The sequence below is a fragment of the Odocoileus virginianus genome, chromosome 13, assembly GCF_023699985.2.
Source record: "Odocoileus virginianus isolate 20LAN1187 ecotype Illinois chromosome 13, Ovbor_1.2, whole genome shotgun sequence".
Taxonomy (NCBI): Eukaryota; Metazoa; Chordata; class Mammalia; order Artiodactyla; family Cervidae; genus Odocoileus; species Odocoileus virginianus.
Window position 1 is genome coordinate 41,195,512 of NC_069686.1, and position 22,341 is coordinate 41,217,852.

Genomic DNA, 22,341 nt, shown 5'->3' on the forward strand with positions numbered 1-22,341 from the left:
ACATGATGTAAACCTACATCATTAGATGTGTTCATATATTTATGTCATGAGATTCAATTGCTTATCTAAGAGAAATAGCTATTTTAAAAAATTCCACTAAAATGATCACTAAAACACAGTTGGCATCCATTCTACTACCACAGAAGTGCCACTCTCTATATATTTCATAAGACAAACAAATAATGAAAACAAAAATGTGTTAGGAAAGAATATGACAGAAAAATTGATTTATTTTAAAAAACACAAGCTACAACCCTAGTTATTGATAGAACTTTTGTTTTCACAGGTGGGAAAAAAATGTTTACTAGATATTTTATAACATTATTATTGAAATTGAACCAGATAATATTAGATTTTGGAAATATATCCAGGTGGCAGGAGACTTAAGAGATGCAGGTTTGATCCCTGGATCAAGAAAATCTCCTGGAGAATGGCATGGCAACCCACTCCAGTATTCTTGCTTAGAGAACCCCATCGACCTGTATAGATAGAAACCTAACTTAGAAAAGCATGTGTGTCTCTTCAAGAGCCAAGCATTTCTAAAACACAATTATGAAATTGAATTATTGTACATATGCATATTATCTCATTGATTTCTTAAAGCAGATGTTATTAAGTGAATGTAATTTGTACAGTTAGCTTACAAATGTTCCAATAAAATACATTATTGTCAACAAAATAGAATAGCAGTTATTTTACAAATTATATCTATGACATTTGTCATAATCTTCAACATTCAAATAAATCAACCTAATACTCATGAGTCTGGGCATTTACTTTTGGGTGTTTTGTCTTTAGACAGAACTGACGGTTTCTGAAATCCTAGATATCAACTTTAAATTCTAAACAGACATACTTTTCATGGATGTATATAATTTGAATAAAACCAATAACATACTTTAACATTTAAAATGCATTCTTCAGTGAAAGTGAAATTACTTTTAAAAAACAAAATATGAATTGGAACCAGAGTAAATCCAAATAATGCATGTGGTTATTTAATTTTTAAATTAATATAACTCTACTGAACATGTTCTTTTAAAATTATTTCTAACTTGCCTATCTTGACAAATTATTTGGTACAATTTAAAATAAAATAGATATACAATACTGTTATAAATCTAGAGAAACAAAATATAAAATGACAAGATGTTGGGGAAATTGAATATTCCAAAGGCTTAGGCTAATATAATTACTGTAACTAAACATTAAATTTAGTTCAAATCTTTCTAGAAATAAAAGCATTTTTAAAAAATTGAAAAGGAAACCCAAAATGTCACAAACCTAGAGTATTATAAGATGGTTATGGTTTTGTAATGAAAGGAGATGAGTAATTTGACATTTATAATATTGTACTTGATAGTAAATAGGCACTAGTCTGTGACAATAGAAACCTTGTTTTTCTCAAAACTGAACTCAGAAAGTAATTTATTAATGATCTTTATGTGAGTGATGTTGAACAACATGAAGGAAAATTCCCCCAATAGTGCTTTTTGTAAAAGATGCAAGAACAAACTTCATGTGACCATTTGATTTGGATGTTTTATTCTAGGCAAGTAGGCTAATGATGTCCATACTATGTAGGCTATGGATTTCTGGTCCAAACTGACTTTTCATAAAGCTGAGAAATTAAAAGAGAAATGATTAGCTAGTAAATGCCTCTGCCATCCTTTTTCAAATATAAATTCTCTAAGCTATACTGAGTGTCTTGGGCAAAGGTATTGAGCACAAACAATATTCTTACTCTTTGTGGGCACCATGTTATAGCCATAGAATTTATTCTATATCATGAAAATTCAAGAACTTGAATTATAGTTTATTCAAAGGAGAGGAAAAAATTTAACACAGTTGCCAGAACAGAATGTAAAATTCATTTAAAACTGACCCCCAAAAAGAGAAAAAGAAAATCAGCCAAACCAAATATTTCCCAGGTGAGCCTCCTGGATATGCTACATTATCTGAATAAATTCTCATTTGGCAAGTCAATTTTCATACCATAGAGCACAGACTAATTTAATTTGGCCAGAAAAAATTGAGAGCAGGTATGATTATTCATTTTACATTTACATTTTATATCCAGGTATGATTATCTAATTATTACTCATTGGAATATCTGACATTTGCATGGTTTTATAATGATTAATTAATATGTATTCCCAGACCAGTAATTTGAATGACTTATACTATATGGTAATTATATAATCTGTATTACTTTATTTAACTTTCATTTTCTCCTTTGTTATTTAACAACTTTCTAGAAAATTTAATAAAAATATAAAAAAGTTTCTTCTATAGTATAAATGACTATAAACTTCAGGGCAACTTGGCAGGATAAGCTATTTCTTGCATTTTTTCATTTCTCCTCAGGTCACAAAGGCTATCCTTTAACATCCTTTTAAAGTTACTCATCCTCATTTTTGTTTATCTTAATATAAAATATATTTTTGAATTTCTACCATTTTTGTAGTAGGAATACTGTTCAGCTTTATGAAAATTATATGAATTTACATTTATGTGTTTATTCCTCAATGCCTTAATATCACTGGATATGTACTTCCACTGTATAATAATTATCACTCTCAAGTCTACTTATTTTTCATAAATTTATCTTTCAGCCTAATCTGTAACCAGTCAGAAAACTTTAAAAAATACTGATACCTACAAAATGTAAGTGAAAATGTTAGTCACTCAGTCATGTCCAACTCTTTGCAAATCCATGGACTGTAGCCCACTAGGTTCCTCTGTCCATGGGATTTCCCAGGCAATAATACTAGAGTGGGTTGTCTTCCCTTCTCCAGGGTGTCTTCCCAACCCAGGGGTTGAACCTGCATCTCCTGCCTCACAGGCAGATTCTTTACCATCTGAACCACCAAGCTTAACCTAAAGACAACAAAAAATAAATGTTGGCAAGAATGTGGAGAAAAGGGAACACTTGTGCACTATTGATAGGAATGAAAATTGGTATAGCCTCTGTGGAAAATAGTATGGACATTCACCAAAAAATTAAAAATAAAACTATTATATTCCCCAGCAATGCCACACTTGGTTATTTATCCTAAGAAAGCAAAAACAGTAATTAGAAAATATTTCATTGCCACATTAGTTACAATAGCCAAGATATGGAAGCAAGCCCATCAATAGATGAATGCATAAACAGATGTGGTGTTAGTTGTTCCATTGTGTCCGAGTCTTTGCGACCCATGGGCTGCAGCACTCCAGGCTCCTCTGTCCATGGAATACTCCAGGTAAGAACACTGAGGTGGGCTGCCATTTCCTTGTCCAGGGATCTTCCCAACCCAGGGATCAAACCTGGGTCTCTCCTGCATTGCCGGCATATTCCTTACTGCCTGAGCCACCAGGGAAGTCATATATATATATGAAATATTAGTCATATATATTGAATGAATATATAGTCATATATATATATATATGAAATATAAGTCATAAGAAGAAGAATGAAATCTTACTATTTGCAACAACATGGGTAGACCTAGCGGGTATTATGTTAGGTGGAGTCAGTCAGAGAGAGAAAGATAAATATTGTATTATTTCACTTACCTGTGGGTCTAAAACTGAGAACAAAGGAACATACATAACAAAATAGAAACAGAGTTATAGATACACAGAGAAAAACCAGGAAGGGTAGGGGAGTGGAGGGAAGAAAGAAATAGGTGAGACAGATTAAGAGGTACAAGCTCCAAGTTTCAAAATAAATGGACAGTTGTGAACTGTACATTGTGGGGAATATAATCAGTAATTGTTTTATGTCCTTATTTGGTGACACAACATAACTAGATTTATGGTAGAGATCATCTTGAAAAGTATAAAAATATGGAATCATTATATTGTGTAACTGGAACTAACAGAGTGCTGTAGGTCAATTATACTTCAAAAACAAACAGACAAAAAACTTAAAGAAAAAGAGAACAGATTTGTGGTTACCAGATGTGAGGACTGGGGGTAGGGGGATTGGATGAAGGCAGTCAAAAGGTATGAGATTCCAGTTACAAAATAAATAAATACTAGCGATGTAAATTACAATTAACACTGCCCTATGTTATATATGAAAGTCATCAGGAAAGTAAATTTGAATAATTCTTATTATAAGGAAAACTTATTTTTCTATTTCTTTAATTTTGTATCTGTGTTAGGTGGTGGGTGTTCAATAAACTTATGATAATCATTCATGATGTATGTAAATCAAATCACTATGCTGTATATCTTAAATATATGCAGTGTCAATTATAAATCAAAAAATACTGATGCCTAGACTCTCTTCTAAACCATGATTCTGATTTAATTGGTCTGGGGGTGTATATGAGCACCAGTAGTTTACAAAACTTTTGCAGTGATTCTTATGTATAGTCAAATTGAGAATTATTGCTCTCAACTGTAAGATTCTTAAGGTAGGAGCCATGGCTTATCATCCTTGCATCTGTTTAATATTGTGCCTGTCATATACATTTAATTTCAGAATATATGTTTTCTGGTTATATTTGAACAAATTCTGGGAGATAGTGGAGGACAGAGGAGCCTAGCATGCTGCTGTCCACGAGGTCGCAAAGAGTCAGACACAACTTAGCAACTGAACAACAACAACAATCCAATTATAATAATAAAAAACAACCAATTTGTTTTCTATGATCAAGGTTTTCCTCTTAGCAATTTTGATCCTCTTAGGATTTATTTTTTTCTTTCATGGACAAAACAAAAAACAAGTAAACTATGAGTCATGTTGCCTATAATAACAAAAACTAAGTATTGTGGTTAATTTCCCCCACTGGAAAAAAAAATCATCTGGCCATTCCCTATGATCTCTCCTAACCTTATTCCTTCAGTATTTACTTTACAATTAAATACATTACAGTTTCCAATGTCATGCACACACTTTTGAAATAATGTATATGTACAAGCATTTTAGCCAAAACCACACCTGAACATGATTTTAAATCAATGGCTCTCTATCAGAGACATTGGCAACGTCTGGGGACACTTTTTGATTGTCACGACTTGGGGGAAGGGGAGTGTCACTGGCTTCTAGTGGGGAGGGACCGAGGATGATGCTAAACACCCCACAGGCAGTCCCACAACAAAGAATCATGGGTCCAGAATGTCAATAGTGCTGCAGATGGCAAACAAGTGCAAAGTAAATTAAATTAAACATAAGTATTTCTAAATTAATACTATCTTTCATGACTTAAAAGATACAGGAGTGGTAATCCCCATTGCACTGCCATTTAATTCAAGTCTGACTCTTTACAAAGTGATTTAAAAATAAGAGAAGTAAGTTGACTACTGCGAACATAGCCAAGTAGAGCAACCTCAGCTGAAACTGCTGCACTGAACAGAATATTTTTGCTGGGGACAATTGATGCCTCTAGAGCACAGAGTAACCATTGATCTGTGACCATTGATATGAATTTGTTTCCAGCACTGTGAAAGGAGGATCAAAAGCAGTTCACATTTACCAGGGACAGGCAGTAGTACATATTTTTGTTTTTGCTCTGGGGCCAAGCCAACTTTATATGTAGCTGACTTTATCAATGGTACCAGCTTAATCAGACTGGATAACAAGCAGCAGCAAATACATTGGAGTCCTTCATACAACTCATGTACTCAAGAAGGTGGGAGAGGAACCTAACAAAGATTAAAACTTAAAGACTTCGGTTGATTTGGGTATGTATGGACCTACTCTCCAAAAGAAAAACCAAGTGACAATCTTGCAACTTCTCCCAGAAGGAAGCAAAATGCTTGGTAGGACTTCTTGAATTCTGGCCACAGCTGAAGTACTCTCTTATTTGGTAACACAGAGGATAGCCACATTTGAATTCAGTCCAGAACAGTCTCTTATTTGGTAACACAGAGGATAGCCACATTTGAATTCAGTCCAGAACAGGAAAGAACTCTTCAGCAAGTCTACGTTAGAGAGTAAGTTACTGCTTGGGGCCCTATAATCTGGCAGAACTTGTGTCCTGGAAGTACCTATGATGAGAAAATTACTTTGCCATGTTTCACCAAGTCCCAGTAAGAAAATCATTTAAAGAGGCCCAGAAGGTTTGAGAAGGAACATGCTATCTGTAAGAGAGAACTATGCACCATTCAAAAATAGCTCCTGGTCTATACTGAGTCTCAGAAGCCACTGAGTGACTGATCTTGAGACATCGTGTAATCACACGGTCAGAGCCATACATTGCGAATTGGATTCTGTCAGGCCAAAAAGTGATAAGGTTTGAAGGGCTTAATAGCAATCCATCATAAGTGATAAGTATTACAGCTAGGATCAGGCATAAAACAGGCCAGAGGCACAAACAATGGTGCATGAACAGGCCCCACATCAGCCCCATGTGGCTCCAGTGCTTTTTATCCAGCTCATACCTACAACCATATGAAGCACAACCTTTTTAATTGACTTCCAGAAGACAAAATAGTCCCAGGATAAGTTCACTTGATGTGTTAATAAAAGCGGAAAATGAATTGTTATGGCATTACATCCCTAAGTAGGAGCAGCTTTGAAAGTAGTAAGAAGAAATTTTCTCAGTAGACAGAACTCTTGATGATTTACCTAATTAACTATTTGTGTAGAAGCGGAAGTAGCTCGAGATAAAAATGCACATAGAATCATTAGCAGTGATGAATGTTCTGTCTAGTTGGTCAGGATCCTAGAAGGAAAAATATTGGAAGATTGAAGATAAGATCTAAGTAAGTGGCAAGTGGATGGACATGTGGAAGTGAATACAAATGTGAAAATCTTTGTATTTCATATTAATGCTCACCAGAAAAATCTGAGAGGAAGAATACTAAAATTAACCACCTAAGCAGAATTTCTCATTTGCTGGCATAGTGGACTCCTAGACAGGGTCCTCTTGGTGATAAGAATAGAAATTATGCAAGAGCTCAAAAATTTGTCTCTCTGGTAGGATAAGTTTAGTCCAGACCGAGCTTCCTGCTTGCTTGGGGTTAAACACTATGCAGATTGACTACGTGGAGACAGTGGACACAGACATGAGAGATTGACAGGACTGTCACCGGAGCGCCAGTGTTTCACATTCACGGTATTCTGGCCATATTTTATAATATCTGCACACTCCTGGCCATACACTATATCACTGTTTCTCATATCTTCAAAATATCTTCCTCTTTGATAGTTTCATAGTTTAGAAAGCCACTTGCACCATCTCAGCTTGAAGTGTTTTTTTTTTTTTAATAGTGTTTGCTTTGTAAATGTGTGTAGTCATGTCTCACAGATCGAGCTATATAAGCATAAGTTGTCAGTTGGTATATATTAATACTAAAATCATTTGGTCAAAAAACCCTTCTACTCACTTGTGAGAAAGTTTCATTTGAGGACTGGTACTTCTTTAAAGTACGTGCATTAAATTGCCTAGCTTGTGCGTTTTGACACTAACTTACTAAGAAGGTAATTCAAGAGAACTTTCCATTTTGCTTTCTTTTTTTTTGCCTGGATGGGACTTTGACATCATTAGCCCTCTATGCAATGTTATAGCCATTGTTGTGAAGGTTTGGGTCATTGAAAAAACTATTGTTTTTGCAAAAGGAAAGGTTTTTGCAAGTTATGCAGTGTATAGTTTATAGTTTCCTTGGAAATCAAAATGGATATACACAGTGACTTACAGAAATTATTTTATATTTATAGCATAGATGTAAATTAGATACTAAAATAAATATTATATTAGATTTTCCCCCTATTTTCTTTTTTCTCTTAGTTATCCTTAACCCCACCTTTATTTCTGTCTATACATTCAATCTGGAAATTTTGCCCTAGAGAAGTGGTATTACATGTAGAGAATAACAACAATACAGTAGTAAGAATAATAATAATGATATAGTAGCAACAATAATAATAGAAATATTTGGAAACATCCTGGTTTCAAAGATTCAAATCCAATTTAAAATGTATCCTTTTGATTCATAGGCAAATACCACCATACAAAGGTGTTTTGAGGAAGAAGCTGTAAAAAGAGAGAGGGAGAAATTTCCCCTCCAGAGGAAAATGTACACCCCTAGTTTTGGAGGAGAGGGTAATGGACTAGGGAGTGATGAAAGATGGGTGATACTTGTGAATCCTAGAGAAAAGTGCCCCTTGTACTGTGTTTTAGGCAGAATCCTCAGGGAGGTGACAAGACCACAGAGAGATTGGGCATATCCCAGAGCAGAAAGAACCTGAAAACACCCTGCCACGTAGAGCTTTAGGAAGGCAGCAACGCTCTTAGAGATAGAATGGCTAGGAGAGCCTGGAAGAGATGAAATCCCAAATAACAAAGGGAAGCAGCAGATGTCTGCCACACTCTGAGTGTGACAGTCAAGTGACAGAAGAAAATGCAGGGTGAAGAGTCTTGGTGGGCAGGGAAGAGGGAACTCTGGTAGACTGATGGCCAAGAAAAGTGAGGGGACCGAGTGTCCCCAGTAAACATCTTCATGGACAAATAATCCCCAAAACTTTGGCTATTTAGGGGCCTAAAGTAGAAATTAATTTGTGTCTTATAAAGCAAAAAGAGTTTGTATGATTTTTGATAGCTGAGATTCCAGATTAAAAATCATACCTGATACAATTCTGTTTAGGAGACTGTCAGAAACTACATAATTTTCCTAAGGTGGTACGAGCAATGGTGGAAGAGACATTCAGGTTTTCCAGCTTCAAGTCAATATAATTTCTCTACTCCTGCCATCATCAATATATATTTGCTTTAAAAATAACTTTGGTTCCCAAACTCACATTCATGAGAAAAACACAGGACAAATATGATTTGAGAGTCATTCTGCAAAAGATTTAACCTATGTCCCATTTAAAATAAGACAAGTCTAAGAAACTCAAGGAGATCCAACCAGTCCATCCTAAAGGAGATCAGTCCTGGGTGTTCATTGGAAAGATTGATGCTGAAGCTGAAACTCCAATACTTTGACCACCTCATGTGAAGAGGTGACTGGAAAAGACCGTGATGCCCTGAGGGATTGGGGGCAGGAGGAGAAGGGGACGACAGAGGATGAGATGGCGAGATGGCATCACCGACTCAATGGACATGAGTTTGAGTAAACTCCGGGAGTTGGTGATGGACAGGGAGGCCTGGTGTGCTGCGATTCATGGGGTCGCAAAGAGTCAGATACGACTGAGCGACTGAACTGAACTGAACTGAACTGAGGAAACCGATACAGTCCAGGTGAGCCAAGAAACATGATGGATAAATGTAACATGGTATCCTGGATGGGGTCTTGGATTGAAAAAAAAAAAAAAAGGCCAAAAAACAGACAAAAGCTAAGAAATTTGAAAAAAGTATGGACTTGAGTCCATAAGAATGTATCAATATTGGTTCATTCCTGAAGAAGGGAATGGCAACCCACTCCAGTATTCTTGCCTAGAAAATTTCACATATGTAGGAGCCTGGCAGGCTGCAGTGCATGGGGTCACAAAGAATCAGACACAACTGAAGCCACTTAGCATGCACACATGCATTGGTTCATTAACTGTGATAAATATGCCATGCTAATGAATAACAGGAGAAACTGGGTGTGGGGTTATTTAGAGCACTATCTTTGAAACTCTTCTGTAAATGTAAGTCTAGATTTGAAAGTTTATTTTAAAAATAAGAAAGAGGAAGACAAATATATGATATTACATATATGCAGAATTTTAAAAAATGGTACAAATAGACCTATTTATAAAACAGAAATAGAGTCACAGATGTTGAAAACAAGCATAGTTACCAAGAGGAAAGGTGGGAGAATAAAGCAGGAGATTCCCTGAAAGCTCAGTTGGTGAAGAATCCACTTGCAATGCAGGAGATCCTAGTTCGATTCCTGCGTTGGGAGAAGGGATAGGCTACCCACTCCAGTATTCTTGGGCTTCTCTTGTAGCTCAGCTAGTAAAGAATCTACCTGCAATGCGGTAGACCTGGATTGGATCCCTGGGTTGGGAAGATCATCTGGAGAAGGGAAAGGCTACCTACTCCAGTATTCTGGCCTGGGGAATTCCATGGACAATATAGTCCATGAGGTCACAAAGAGTCGGACGCGACTGAGCGACTTTCACTTTCACACACACTACTAGATATAGAATAGATAACTAATAGGAACCTACTGTATAGCACAGGGAATTCTACGCAATGCTCTGTAATAATCTATATGGGAAGAGAATTTTTAAAAAGTGGATATATGTATATAATTGATTCACTTTGCTAAACAGTAGAAACTAACAGAACATTATAAATCAATTAGACTGAAACTAAAATTTTTAAAAATGAAACAAAACCTTAAAAGGAAAACATTTTTAAAAATAGAAAAGAAAATGTAACTTTGGGGGATCCCACCCTAGAAACTACCATTTGTTTTAAAGAGATCACATTGAAGTTTTCATTTCAGAAAGAGTACTTCCTGAGAATAATGGCATATTCCTCTTCTATTATTAACTAACCATTGCTTTCTTTATTTCCCAACTCTAGTTTGGCTTGATTCAATGTACTTTCAGTTTTCATTGTTTACCCTTGATGTTTCTCTCACCTCATAAACCCAAAATATTCCAGTATAAATATAAATATGTTAGTATAAGTATAGTAACATGGAGAGCTACACACATGCAGATTAATACACATCTAACACCTCAGTTCTCAGATTCAGAGAAGTGGGTGATTGAACAAACTTGAGTTTGAACATATATTCAGTCACTTACTGTGAGACTTATGTTACTTCATAGTTTTAAATTTTACTTTTCTTATTGGAAATGGGTATCATAATACCTATGGGATAGAGTAGGTGTTTCAATTAGTGATAGTATATCAGCAGAATGTCTGAGTCATAGCAGGTACTCAATTTTATTATGGGCTGCTAAAAGTCTAATAGGCAAATTCAATTTTATGGTTTCTGGTCAACTAAAATGCTCAATCCTGTTCCCCTACCCATTCTTCTCAGGCCTTCTAGGTAGCATGTCTGTTATTTTCTCCATTCATGGAGTTCTTACATATGTATGTTTATGTCTGTTGAACTGGTGCCTATGCCCTGTAAGTAAACAGATGAACAGCGGGTCTGAGAGACATGTGGTCAGTCAAAGATACAGCAGTGTGTTCTTGACTTAGCAATGAAGACATAAAATAGGACCATGAGTGTTTGCAACTTAGGGATTAAAAGAACATGGAATTCAGTTGCAGAATACGCTGTTGGAGAAGAAAGAAGTCAGGGGTAGATCAAAGTTGTTATCACCAGTGGAAGCCTGAAGATGTTAGAAGCTGATACTCTCATGTGTACATTCTAGATTCCTCAGAGCCTTCCTACTGAGGGCCTTGAAATTTGGCATCTTCATTTTGGTCAATGCCTCCTCTTAAGCTGACTGCTCTTGATCTCTGCCAATTATCTTCATGCCAGCAATATAATTCACAGCATTTTTTTGTCTGAATCTCTTTTCTCTGGTATCTTGCCCCATTAGATGGTATGACTTTTAAAATAACTTTAAGTCAATATTTTAAAGTTATTTTAAAAATAACCTTAAGTCAAAATAATGCTCAAAATTCTCCAAGCCAGGCTTCAACAGTAGGTGAACCGTGAAATTCCAGATGTTCAAGCTGGATTTAGAAAAGGCAGAGGAACCAGAGATCAAATTGCCAACATTCTCTCGATCATTGAAAAAGCAAGAGAGTTCCAGAAAAATATCTACTTTTGCTTTATTGACTACGCCAAAGCCTTTGACTGTGTGGATCACACAAACTGTGGAAAATTCTTCAAGAGATGAAAATACCAGGCCACCTGACCTGCCTCCTGAGAAATCTGTATGCAGGTCAAAAAGCAACAGTTAGAACTGGATATGGAACAACAGACTGGTTCCAAATTGGGAAAGGAGTATGTCAAGGCTGTATATTGCCACCCTGTTTATTTACTTTGTATGCAAAGTACATCATGCAAAATGCCAGGCCAATTGAATTACTAGCTGAAATCCCAATTGCTGAGAGAAATATCAATAACCTCAGATATGCAGCTAACACCACCCTTATGGCAGAAAGCAAAGAAGAACTAAAGAGTCTCTTGATGAAAGTGAAAGAGGAAAGTGAAAAGGTTGGCTTAAAACTCAACATTCAGAAAACTAAAATCATGGCATCCGGTCCCATCACTTCATGGCAAATAGTTGGGGAAACAATGGAAACAGTGAGAGACTTTGTTTCTTGGGGGCTCCAAAATCACTGCAGATGGTGACTGCAGTCATGAAATTAAAAGACGCTCCTTCAAAGAACTAGACAGCATATTAAAAAGCAGAGACATTACTTTGTCAATAAAGGTCCATCTAGTTAAAGCTATGGGTTTTCCAGTAGTCATGTATGGATGTGAGAGTTGAACTGTAAAGAAAGCTGAGTGCCGAAGAATTGATGCTTTTGATCTGTGGTGTTCGAGAAGACTCTTGAGAGTCCCTTGGACTGCAAGATCCCACCAGTCCATCCTAAAGGAAATCAATCCTGAATATTCATTGGAAGGACAGATGCTAAAGCTGAAACTTTAGCCACCAGGTGGCCAATATTTTGGCCACCTGATGGGAAGAACTGACTCATTGGAAAAGACCCTGATGCTGGGAAAGACTGAAGGCAGGAGAAGAAGGGGATGGCAGAGGATGAGACTGTTGGATGGCATCACCAATATCACCAATATGATGGACATGAGTTCGAGTAGGCTCTGGGAGTTGGTGATGGACCAGGAAGCCTGGTGCGCTGGAGTCGATGGGGTCGCAAAGAGTCAGACACAACTGAGCAACTGAACTGAACTGAACTAAGTCAACATTCTCTTTGGGAATTCCCATCTGTTCCTTGGATGGGGGTAGAGTTCCTTCACAGACTCCTCTATACCACAAGATGCTTTATTTTTCTGGTCATAAATCCAGAACTCATCTTCCCAAGGCTTAACTGAAGAAACATAGTCTTTTCTTCTCTATGGCCTTCTCACTGGGCATGCAGAAAGAATCAGAAATTGGCCCACCAAAGCACAAAGAGCAAAGAAATAGAATGGAGTTCACATCACATTAGCTATTCTCTAAAGTAACACTCTACACGCACTCTCTCTAATATCTACTTTCCTGATCCTTTTTATCTCTCAGTAGACATGAGACATTTCCTGAGGCAGCTCAAGGTTTTGTATTTTTAAATTCTGCCTATGGTCCAGCATCTCCTTTGTAATATAGAGTCTTATGGGGTCTTGGTTCCTCAGCAGAAACTTCCAATTTAACATCCTGTTACATGTACTACAAGTGAGAATAATGAGGTAGTTTCCTTAATGGACTCATATTACTATTTGCAGGCCAGCATGAAACCTTAGAAATGAGTCATAGTTCAATTAATATTGGGCCTGTTATGGGTTAAATAATCCTTTCTGCACCACTGGGAGGGTTTCATAAAATAAAAGAGGTACTTCTTCAGGAAAATGAGAATTGGTTTCTAAAGACAAAAATTGGCAAATATGATTTTGGAATAAACTGATTTGTACATTCAGAACTTGCTCAAATTGGTTATTGGCCTGCTACTCAAACCTTCAAAGAATGACCTTGACTTAGTGGCACATAGTTTGAAAATACCTGAATAGAGCCATGGTTCATGTTGTGATCTGAAAACAATTGTTGTCCTTGAATTGAGAAAGCTGACAGTCCCACCCAACTGCTTTCAATTTTAAGTTTTATGTTAGTAGCCTTATACTCCAAAAAACTGAGCCAAATGTTAGCATTCATCCAGGAAAAAAAATCTTTACAAATCCAGAACAAAATCTTTAGCTTTTGTGGGCTGAAATATATCTATCTAATTTATTTCAACCATTCAACATGACTTAGTTTAGTTTAGTTTAACTGACTGAGTGAATTTCAACCCTGGCAATCTATGAAACTGAATGCAGACAGCTCCTGCAATTCTTGTGGTTCTTTGTACTTTGGAACCTGCTGATAAATATTTTAAACTTTATACAACTTGCCTATCACTATCTCTAATAAAAGATCATATAAGTTAGTCCTTCCAAGGAAGACAGATGCAGCCATATTTTATGGGAAGAATGTGTTCTTGAAGCTTTACATAAGTTGAAACTCACACACTTCAAATTTATTTTTCCCATAGGAATAAACATAAAATGAAACCTTCATGGTTTCAAATTTTGCATCAAATTTGAAAATCCATTCATATTTTATATCAAACTATTTTAAATTGCCACACCAAAATTTACATTAAATATTACCTCAATTTGCACATATGAGAAATGAGGTTGCTGGTGCATGTGGGGTGTGTGTGTTTTGAATAATGGGAGGAGATAGCTCTTCACTTTGTTTTTTACAGATATTAATAATAACAATCTCTCGAAATATTGAATCAGGGATATACTTCATTCACCAAATTTCATTATTCTTTATGTCCAAAGCAAAGAGAAAATCTTCCTTATCTCCAAGTTTTGAGCTCAGTAGCTGTGTCTCCGTGGTAAGAGAACTTCAACTCTTAAAGTTGCTTCTGATGTTAATGATTTCACCAAATATCTCACTCAGGGAGAACTGAGCACTGACTGGAAGCCAAGTACAGAAAGTTTGTGAAGAGTGCTTTAATTCTATCAGAATATGTATTTTGCGGTCTGTTAATATTTTGCATTAGGCCAATTTTCAGCTATTAAAGTTTCTCTGTTCATTTTTTTTCAAGTTTGCTAATCATCAGGAAGCATTCATTTTCTTCTGGGATTTGTTTGCATTGATTGTATTTCCTCTGGTCCTGTACTTCATACAAAGCTTTCAGGATGAGGGCTGGGGGTGGCTGCAGTGGAGAGCTGTTGGAATACTGACTCCAACTGCCCGCTCACCCCGCTTTCCTGACTGTGTACTCCTTTTGCTTGTCTTTAAGCTCATGAAATTAAAAATAGGAGCATGATGCCAGAAAGCTGGGAAAATATTTCTACTCATGTAAATGGACAGGCTTGCTCCTATTCCTTGGGAGAGCAGTTCATCCTGATCAATTATGTTGATTTTTCTTTCTTTTTTTTTTTAAACTGTAGGCATATTGAAGTATTTTCCACCTGAGTTTGAAGTTTTTTTCTGAAGATCTGTCACATGTTGGCTTCTCATTTTCTTCATGGCTTAGACTTTTCTGTCCTATCAGTTGGGTCTCCATCATGAAACATACAGTATATTCAAAGTGCTTTAAGTGAGAACAGTTTAATAAAAAGACCAGGATTAAGAGAACCAGCCAGAGATGTTTGAGGCACTGTAATACACTTGAACATTGGGAAGACTTGCTATTCTTTGGCATGAAGGAGTGAAGAGAAGGGACAGTGTTACTGGGGTCCAAGGAGAGATGGAGCCATTGAAAATGACCTGCCCCAGATATCCAGTGGAAAAATAAATAACCAACATTTCTCTTCTAGTCCCTCATATCCTGCCTATACATCAACCATTCATCCCCAGTTGATTGAGCTCAACTGGAAGCCCAATACAACAATAACAATAATAACAAACCTGGCAATGGAGTCCACAGAAGCTAGTTTCCAAGGTTACAGAGCAGGGTGAAGAAAGGCAGGAAGGAATCTGGGGGGGGGGGGGGGGACTGGGGAATCACCAGCTCATCTGCTCTCTCATCCCTTTTAAAGCAACTATTGATTATGAATTCCCTTTATCTGGTCCTCTCATCTTCCCATTGGCTTCTCATTTCAAAACAAGGTGTCCTAGACTGTTTGGGCTGAAATAAAAATATACCACCAATTGGGTAGCCCTAAACACAGAAATTTTTTTCTTACAATTCTGAAGGTTGGGGAAGTTCATGATTAACCTACCAGCATGGTTTTGTTCAGGCTTCCCAGGTGGCCCTAGGGGTAAAGAACCCACCTGTCAATGCAGGAGACATAAGAGACACATGTTCAGTCCCTGCGTCAGAAAGTTCTCTGGAGGAGGGCTTGACAACCTACTCAGTATTCTTGCCTGGAGAATACCATGGACAGAGGAGCCTGGTGGGCTAGAATGTATGGGGTCACAAAGAGTTGGACACGACTGAAGTGACTTAGTGCATGCATGGTTTTGTTCTGGTAAGAGCCCTCTTCCTGTTTCATTGCTGGCACTCTCACATGAGGAAAGGAATGAGGGATCTCAGAGGTCTTTTTTATAAGGACACTAATCCCATTCATGAGGGCTCCATCCCCAAGATCTAAGCATTAATTAAAGGTGTCATGTCAGTATACCATCATCTTTTGAGATTAGTGTTTCAGCATATTAATTTGGGGGCAAACAAACATTCAAGTCATAGTGCAAAGTAAGCCTATTCATTCATTTTTTATTTACTGAGTGCAACTATGCAATAAGCTCTATGCTAGAACTGGAAACTTTTAAAAAAACAAAACATACAGTTCTTAATTTGGGGTTAAATGTCAAGACAAAGGGCTTAAAAAGGAATTTGAATTGGACCACACCAACACATCCACTACTCCCCCATCATCTCTACACATCCACATCACCCAGTCTTCAGGTATCTTTGTTAGCAACTCCCTCTGCTCAGGCCCATTCTTTCCATGGACCCTACCATCCACCAGAAAACTGAAACTTCTCTGTCTCTTGGTCTCTCGCTGTCTCTGTTTCTGTGTCTCTGTCTCTCTCTCACACATACACATATTATTAGCTCTTGGAATATGATACTATAATATTAAGGGAACCAGTTAAAAGACAGAAAATAGAAAAGGGGGAAAAAGGAAAACAATGTGCCTTTACTCTCTTTTCAATTCCCCAGTATTACTAGGAAAAATAGAAATAGAAATATGCATGTACATACACATGCATATGTCATCTTAGAAAAAAACCTTTGAAGGTGCTTCAGGCAGTACTGGTACATAAGAGAGTTGACATATAACATTTTTTTTTTTTTTTAAAGCACAAGGAAGCCACTGATGAAAAGCCTCCTTCTCAAGACTCATTTCCAACACACTGATTTGGAATCATCCAAATATACTAGCCCTTGATTGACTGTAGCCCTGTCTCAAGCTGCTGGAACTACTCCCACTTCTACTATCAAAAATGAGCTGGGGAAGAAGAGAAGAGTCGTTTAAATACCTCCATCCTACTGAAGAAGGGTCATTCAAATACCTCCATCCTATTGGAGCATAGGAGGGATTGCGGTTTAACTCCAAAACATTTTGCCATAGACACACTGTTTACACAACACAGCTGCTGGGATGGCTCCGATGACAGGAACTTATTAAGGCCTTTGGGGGATGATGAGATTTGTTGAAATCATGATGTCTGTTGGCTAACCTTGATTGATGTACCATCACCAGTCCTAGGCTTCAGGCAACTATGGCTTACATAGGTTTTCTGGGCTGAACTGCAAGCTTATCCCTGCTATTAAAAACAAATCAATCCCTTGTTTAAAAGTTTTTGATGTCTTCTATAGCCTGAAAGTATTGGAGTTTTGTTGAAACTGAAACTCCAATACTTTGGCCACCTCATGCAAAGAGTTGACTCATTGGAAAAGACCCTGATGCTGGGAGGGATTGAGGGCAGGAGGAGAAGGGGACAACAGAGGATGAGATGGCTGGATGGCATCACCGACTCGATGGGCATGAGTTTGAGTAAACTCTGGGAGTTTGTGATGGACAGGGAGGCCTGGCGTGCTGCGATTCATGGTGTTGCAAAGAGTCGGACGACTGAGTGACTGAACTGAACTGAACTGATAGCCTGAAAAATAAAATTCCCTAAAATTTAAGCTCCTTAACAATGTACATAAAGCTTCTTATGATTTGGCTTCTGTCTCCACAACTCTCCCTTCTGGAAACAAATCATCCCTACCCAGTCCTCATAGGCTATTTCTTTCCTGATTAAATACCTCTCTGCTTAGAATGCCTAATCTGCCTTTTAAAACTCCTGCTTATCTTTAACACTCATCACAGGCATCACCTCCTACCTGAAGTCTTCCTTGATAACTTTCCCATCCCCACTTAAAGTGTTCTTTATTGAGCTTAGGAAGATCCCCTGGAGGAGAAAATGGCAACTCACTCCAGTATTCCATGGATAGAGGAGCATGGAGTGCTACAGTTCATGTAGTCACATGAGTCAGATGACTTAATGACTGGGCACACACACACACACAAGTCCGATATTCTGATATCAATCTCCTATATGTTTATGTATGTGGTTTTCCCATACCACCAAGCAATTCTCCTACATCAATTGGGTGTCTTGCAATTCAATTCAGTTCTAACACTATCTACCCTGAGACAGCATCAGATTACACAGTTTAAAGCTAGGTCCCACAAGATTGTCCTCCACTTCACATGCCAATTGAAAGCCCTGGTTTTCGCTTGTGTTTTTGACTGACTGGCTCTAAATCAGCGGTTCCCATGACTTCCTCTTTATGTTTATTAGTTTGAAGAGTGGCTCACAGAACTCAGAAAACCCATTTATTCACTGGATTATCAATGTATTACAAAGCATATTAAAGGATGCACATCAACAGCCAGATGAAGAGATATACAGGGCAAAGTCCTGAACATAGGAGCTTCTGTCCTCATGGATTTTGGGGCCTGGTTGGTAGCCATGGAAACATTCTGGTTCTCCAACCAGGAAACTTTCAGAACCCCATCCTTTCAGGTTTTCATGGAGACTTCCTTACATAGGCATGATTGATTAAATTATTTATCACTGATTTAACCTCCACTCCTCTGAACTCCTGGGACTGAAATGTCCAATCTACCAATCACATGGATGGTTTTCCTACCAACCAATCTCATCCTTAGATGCAAAAGCAACCTGATTAGCACAAAAAAGACTCCTTTGTAGCTCTTATCATGGAGAATATTCCCAGAATTTTAGGTGGTCTTGCAGAAACATGGACAAAACCAAATTGTGTGTGTGTGTGTGCGCGTGTGCACGTGCATGCACACGCACAGGCACTTAGTTTTGTCCAACTCTTTGTGACCCTATGGACTGTAGCCCACCAGGCTCCTCTGTTCATGAGTTTCCATTTCCTTCTCCATGGGATCTTCCCAACCTAGGGATCAAACCCAAGTCTCTTGCATCTCCTGCATTGGCAGGAGGATTCTTTACCACCAGCATCACCTGGGAAGTCCAAATCTATATACTTGTTATAAATTGCAGTGTCACAACAAGTATCTGTCATTGACAGCTGTCTCACAGATGAGAAAAATAAGATTATACCTATGTGTATTTTCAGATGAATGCAAACTTTAGCAGTCAGTTGAAGAGTAATCAATTTTATCCTTCAAAAGTAAGTCATTTTAAAAATTTACTTCAGAGTGGGGAATGAAGAGGTATGTGTGTATGGGAGTCATAGTAGGATTGAATTTAGTAATGAACATAGTAAAACTTTTATTCAGTACTAGCTTGTTTATACTGTTGTTCTCAAGGTTTTACAAGGAAAAATAATAAATACTACCATTTATTGAATATATGCTATGCACCAAATGCCTGGAAAAACTTATTGCTTTATATGTTGTGAGCATGAAATCCAGGGAAAATGTGAAGATATTTCCGATACAGAAGCATTTTTTCTGTTTAATGTCATAGCTAATAAAGATCAAAAGGGGTGGTGAGTCCCACAAAGTAAACCAGGTTCCAAAAATTCAGGAGCATTCTCTTCAAAACTGTTAACTTTTCTTACATCACGAACTGTAAGCATTTAAAATCTTCATAAGACTTGATAATCACTACCGAAGTAGCAGTTTCCCGGAACAGTATTGTATTCTGAACTGAGTATTTATACAACTAATTCTTGACAAATACCTCCAAAAATTACCTCATTTTTTGTTTGAATTTATGTTAAATTATTTATTTTCCAAGTCCAAAATAAATGCTAGAATTCATCCTTCAGATATGAAACCAGTATGGCTCACCCATGGTTGGTTTGTTCCTTGGATTTATTTGGTAATCCAGTAACTGAGTTTTTCACTTTTCACTTGACTTAAGGAGAGTGAACTCAATAATTTATTTACTATTCCTGTTCAGATCACTTCAACTGGGAAGGATGCATGTGCTTACTCGCTCAGCCTGTCCAACTTTTTGCAACCCTATGGACTGCAGCCTGCCAGGCTCCTCTGTCCATGGGGTTTCCCAAGCATGAATACTGGAGTGGGTTGCTATTTCCTCCTCCAGCGGATCTTCCCCACCCAGGGACTGAACTTCTGGCTCCGGTGTCTCCTGCACTGGCAGGCAGTTTCTTTACCTCTGCACTACCTGGAAAGCCCCAACTGGGAAGGATAGGTCTTAGTAAAATGCCTACAGTGACCTTTCACAGGACTGAGCCTTAGAAACCTTGAACTCCCCCGCGGCACTATTCTCTGCACACTGGATTGTCAAGCGGGTGCTCTGCTCAGAAAATTAAAAACAAAATTCTTTCTTCCCAGAGTGCCAAATATTTCTCCATTATGAAATTTCCACAAAATTCCATGGAAAGTCTCTCCTGTAAAATGAGACTCCATACTTCGGCACAGCTGCAGTACCTGGCAACTTCCCTAGCCCTGGGACGCTCAGAAAGCAAACAACAACTATCCTGGCTGTGGAAACCGTGAACAAGTTCTGGAAATGGCGGTGGAACACAGCTCTCATCGCAGAATGGGAAGAGCACATCGATACATCGATTTTATCACCTGCGTAGTCTCCACGATCGGCATGCCACTTAAAGGGCAATCAGAACAGCCGTTTATTACAGGAGAGCCACGTGCCTTGGTAGAAGCAATTGGTTTTTGTTTTCCTTTGCTATAATCCTTGACCCTCTCAGCAAGCCTGACTAAGCCACACTAATTGAAGAAATCAGGAGTGTGTGCTTGGAGAGTGTGAGAATTCAGTCAGCGAAGACGGGCCCAAGTGTTCCCTAAGAGTCTTTCTTCCTTTCACTTCCTAGGAGAGCAATATGCCATCTCGTGAACTAGAAACGCCCCTGACCGGCACTGAAAATTAAAGATGAATGTTCTGCGTATCAACTGCAGTACAAATCACTCTGTTATCCTCTTGAGTTTGCAGAGAAGATAACTCTTACTTCATTTGCTATGGGGCGGTGTATCTTTCTGGCATCTTCCACAGTACTGTGCTATTCTGGACTGTGTCCAGAGTCAACAGCTGAGCAGCGTGATGTAGCCTATGATTCAAAGGCCCAGGGCAGAAGGGAAATAATTCCCCAGTGCCACGATGTATTATCTTGCTTTTTACATAAATAAATCAACGTTCTCTGAAAGATATTTGACTGTGTAGGTAGTAAATTTAAGAAGTTTGCTTCATGTGAAGATGAAATGAGTGATATTGTGTCCTTTAAAAAATTGGTCACTGTTGAGAGAAAAAACACACATGTCAGAAATTATTTTTAAGATATGTGATTTGGAGAAAAAAAAAATCACCCTTATCAGAATGTCAGGTTCTCCCACAATGGATTATTTTTTTTCCACATTTTTAAAAATTACTCTAAAAATATAACTGCTTTAGAGAGGAAAAATTGAAAAAAAAGAAAAACTTGCATTTTCCTAAGTACTAGATATTTCATTCATGAACCTTAGTGAACAGGTTTAAAGGTGTACTTAGAAGTAACTTTTTAATGCATTTAAAATGAATGTTAACATGTGACATACAAACCTACAGCAGTCCAGGTTTCTAGCTGTGCATTGGAAAATTCATATTGGATTAGACAAGGTAGATATAACCCAATTCATGATACTTAAGCAGACCTGACATTTAGTGTTGGAAACATATAGGATCTGTTGCTACTACTTAGTCTAGAAAGAAAAAGATGTGTCTTGGGTCCACTTTTCAAATTATGAAGTACCATACATTTTTTGGTATTCTGAGGATGCTCCCTTTCTAATTTGGAAAGGTTTAGAAAACTTACTTTTATGGTCAAGTGTGCTCAACAGAGTCTAGAGCAAGGTGTCTCAGTATTGGCCCTTCTAATGTCTGGGAGCAGAGCATTTTGTTCTTGTGGCTGTAGTCTATGCTTCATGGTACTCACCAGTCTCCCTGCCTCTCCCTACTAGGTGCCACTAGCACCCATCAGTTATCACAATCCAAAATGTTTCCAAAATGTATCCAATGTTCTGGAAAGGGAGGGGCAAAATCATTCCTGGCAGAGAACCACGGCTCTAGAGGAAGGAAAATGGGGTTTGCAACCTCGCAAAACCTGTGGAGCCCTTCTCCATCCTTTCATGGAATAACCTCTGCCAGGTTGGCTTTGCTGACTCCGAGTTGAAAAGACTTTTCCTCTTATCTTCTTTGTGGTTGCTGTGCCTCTTTTTGGCCTCTGTTTACTGACCTCTCTTCGTCTTCTTTCAAGTCACATAATGAGTCCAGTAGTGTTCAACTCTAGACCCCTATTTTCTGCTTCTCTTTTCGTCCACTAGGTAATTTCATCCAGGACT